This window comes from Pollicipes pollicipes, unplaced genomic scaffold, assembly GCF_011947565.3.
Source record: "Pollicipes pollicipes isolate AB1234 unplaced genomic scaffold, Ppol_2.1 Scaffold_3087;HRSCAF=3621_pilon_pilon_pilon, whole genome shotgun sequence".
Classification (NCBI taxonomy): domain Eukaryota; kingdom Metazoa; phylum Arthropoda; class Thecostraca; order Pollicipedomorpha; family Pollicipedidae; genus Pollicipes; species Pollicipes pollicipes.
In genome coordinates this window covers 18696852-18701312 of record NW_023596225.1, presented here as the reverse complement: position 1 = coordinate 18701312, position 4461 = coordinate 18696852, and positions in this window count along the sequence as shown.

Genomic DNA, 4461 nt, shown 5'->3' with positions numbered 1-4461 from the left:
CTTTGCGCAGCCTTACTGCACGGCGGACACGAGCAGAAGTTTTAACTCCTCTTTCCAGTGGTCCATCGATGTGTACTCATCAAACAGTTGACGTCGTTTTGGTGCATTTACTTATCCTTGTTTGAGTTGTGGATGTAAAACATGTTTTAAAAATGTTCGACGCCGCAAGCAAAGGTTGCAGCGGGTGTAAATGCTCAATATCCATATCAAAGCCAGTATAGTTTGGCCTATTGTGGCTGCACTGATGAATGTAAGCTCTATTGAGGTTGCTAAGGGAGTTTTATTTAGATCTGGCCTATGGGTGTTCTGTCAGCTATATGTGTTAGTCCACATCGCAGGCGCATCAGCTGTTTTGAGTGGTGATCTGCATTGTTGTTAGTTTTCCGCATTTCTGGCGTACTGCGTTATTTATTTTGTCACCAAAACAACGTTGCGTGTTACGGAGAGGTTGCTTCAAGTTTTTGGTGGACACCCATGATTTTTGTTTCTATACCCTGCCTGTAAACTGGCATATCCATCACTGTTCATCTTTTCACGGCTGTACATTTTTGTTTACAAATAAAAGCAGGCTATCGGTGGTTTTCGTTGTCCAAACATCTGTAGTTACCTGCTGCTAACAGTGTGATGTCTTGTGTTTTCGGGTTATGTTATGCAGAGACGTATATATATATATATATATATATATATATATATATATATATATATATACGTATATATATATATATATCTCTCTCTCTCTCTCCCTCTCTCTCTCTCTCTCTCTCTCTCTCCTCTCTCTCTCTCCCTCTCTCTCTCTCTCTCCTCTCCTCCTCTCTCTCTCTCTCTCTCTCTCTCTCTCTCTCTCTCTCTCTCTCTCTCTCTCTCTCTCTCTCTCTCTCTCTCTCCTACAGTTGTACCGATAGACCTTTGGCCCAACGTATTGTTCCCCCCTTATTTTGGAATCGTCTTTCCACCCATTATCCCATCACGTAGTGACCTTCATGGGTTACCGGGTTCTCTGCTGGTTACCTCTGAGGCTAATAACCCCATCTGGAGTGGAAAGTATTGTTTAGCATAACCTCACTTGTAGGTGTTATGACTCCGTTTCAAGAGGTTTGATGTAGCTTATGCAAGTTCCAGACCAAAAGCATGTTGCTAGATTCTCGTATCTCCAGCATAAAGCATCTACGAACCGCGGCGCCTGCACGGATCTGGCATCAGAAGCAGGCTTCCTGAACAGCGGGAAATATATATATATATATATATATATATATATATATATATATATGTATATATATATATATATATTTGGCTTCAGGCTATATATATATATATATATATATATATATATATATATTCCCGCTGTTCAGGAAGCCTGCTTCTGATGCCAGATCCGTGCAGGCGCCGCGGTTCGTAGATGCTTTATGCTGGAGATACGAGAATCTAGCAACGTGCTTTTGGTCTGGAACTTGCATAAGCTACATCAAACCTCTTGAAACGGAATCATAACACCTACATGTGAGCTTATGCTAAAAAATACCTTCCACTCCAGATGGGGTTATTAGCCTCAGAGGTAACCTGCAGAGAACCCGGTAGTCCATGAAGGTCACTACGTGATGGGATAATGGGTGGAAAGACGATTCCAAAATTAGGGGGGGGGGAACAATACGTGGGGCCAAAGGTCTATCGGTAACAACTATAGGAGAGAAAGAGAGAGAGAGAAGAGAGAGAGAGAGAGAGAGAGAGAGAGAGAGAGAGAGAGGAGAGAGAGAGAGAGAGAGAGAGAGAGAGAGAGAGAGAGAGAGAGAGAGAGAGAGACCGATTTCTCTATTACGAGCGGAGAGAAAAGGAGCATGTAGATCTATGCTCAAAAAAACCTGAGAGGCAGATTATGCTAATTTGATGTCTAATGCCATTTTGTACTTCAAATGTTATTATTTGGCATCAATCCATTCGGAATTAATTTATTTGCAAATTATCTGAGAACTAAACAATGCGGATGCAATATACAAAGCGGCCTAACCAAGCCTGATTGCAAAATCAAAGCTGCTGCATCGTAAATTTCTCATTTTTGATACTCTTATTTGACCGATTTCCGGAATCCACGCCAAATCTATGAACTGATTGTTGCGTCAGCCACCCAATCGAGAAATACAAGATCATTGGAAAAGTTGAGCGGCGAAAGCCTGGCGCGCCGCAATGTCCGCAGTGCCCGCAACGCTCGTATTGCCCACTGAGTCACGTGACTTAGTGCGGCCGCTGCCGCCGGCCGCCCGCCACCAGCCACCTGCCGCAAAACATCCCAGTCAGTGGCAATAAATCATCACGCGCAGCATTGCTTTAAACATTTGTTTTGCTGCAAATGTGCGCAACTTATGTTTCTTGCTGCACAAGTTCATGCTTAGTTTGTTTACGCTGCAGCTTCATGGTGGTTCGAGTTTAACGCATGCCGCGGTGGACACACCACTTGACGACGGAAAGTCACAGCAAAATAGAACAGAGTGATGGGTGATGCGAGCTTACGAAACAGCATCAAATAGGCCTGCTTCAACCCAAGCTTGCATGACATGACATTTGAATTCACAAGGGACAGGTTCCCGGCATATCTCCCGAACAAATCCACCGATTTATCTGCTCTAAGCGACAGGAGATACCCCTGGATCGCACGTCCCCTGCATATACAAGCGCGTCCAGCTGAAAGTCATTGCTGACCTCCAACAGGTAAAGAGCACGATTCTTGGGAAATTTTTGTAACGTGCGCATCGGCCGGTATTCAGCACAGTGATCCAGCGAAATTGAAATGAAAGAGATGAGCATGCAAATCCATCAGGCAAGTACTCAGTTGTGATGCAAACATGAGTACGCTTGCTGCGTACAAAACTCAATTTGTTGGATCATGCCCGGTGCCGTCTCTGGTCAGGTGTTATCGAATAATTCGGCCTTTATTTTAAGTCCATGCCACCTAAATTGGGAACTGGTGCGTAACATGCAATGTACAGAGATGCACACTACATGTACCTCAAGTTCAGACAACTATCTCCAAACGCTTATCATGCTCCAACGGCCTGCTTGCTCAATAGACGATAAGGTAGAGTTACAGTTTCGGTGAGAACAGATATTCGATGAGTCTGTTTTAGCGAACCCTGGACAATTGATGGGACGCTGTTGGGTGTACTCCGCACTCTAAGATGGAAAGATGCTTCTCTTTGCAGCACATTGGCGTGGACTCTGCTTGAATCAGGGGCACGGACAGTATCAAATCGTCATTCGCGGACATAGGCACGTTTTAAAAAGAACAAACAATACAGCGCTTCGTTGTGTGATGTCATATCGACGTGGCCTACCACGACCTAGGTTTGAACTGGCCTACCATGAGGCAATGACAGCCGCTGTGAGGCACTAAAACATTGAAGTTCCAACTGAGTATGTCCGAACGCCATCCGGGAACTCGACGCCCGGTACGAGAACTCGATCACATCATCGTGTAACCCATAATGACCTAAACTATGAACTGGTTATTGTCAGAGGATGTCACATATAAACATTACAAGCAGATGTGGGCCCGAAAAATGACCAGGGATACAAAACAAGGTTGGAAATGAAATAATCTGCGCTGCTAGGGATGCAACTAAGGAATCTAGATGAATGAACGCAAAAAAGATTAGCTGCGGTCTCAAAGTCGCACACAAGACATTATACATTGTACGTGGCACGGGCAAGGAAGAAGACACAAACACACATTCAGACATGGACGAAGACACGAATATAGCTACCAAACACCGAATGAGTGCAGAAAACACGGGTACATGCACGGATGCGATTCCAGAAGCAAGGAAGCGCACAGAAACGGATGCCAACACTCACGTATGTACAGGCACAGGCGCATACACGGATTCAAGCAGATTCAAACAGACACAGATACGGAGCAAAGTCAGCAGCGTACACAGATCTAAAGAACGATGAAGAAGTGGCCGCTGAATCGGACCAAGACACCGGCTCAGATACGGGGACTGACACTGACGCGCACGCAACCAGAAGCGCAGACCCAAACGCGTGCACAGGCGCAGACACGCGAGCGGCATCACGAACGCAAAAACAGGCCCAAACACGGACGCAGGCACGGACAAAAGACAAACGCAAGCGTAGAATCAACTGCGGACGGTGCCACGGATGCAGACAGCCTCAACCACAGACGCAAACACAGGCACAACCACAGACACGCACATACACGGACGCAAACACGGACACAGACACGGACGCAGGCACAGACAGCTGACACAGACGCCGGCACTGATGCGAACACGAACGCAGACACAAACGCAAACACGGACACTGGCACGGACGCAAACGCGAACGCAAACACGGACGCAAACACGGACGTAGACACGGACGCAGACACGAACGCAAACACGGACGCAGACACGGACGCGAACACGGACGCAAACACGGACGCAAACACGGACGCAGACACAAACGCAAACA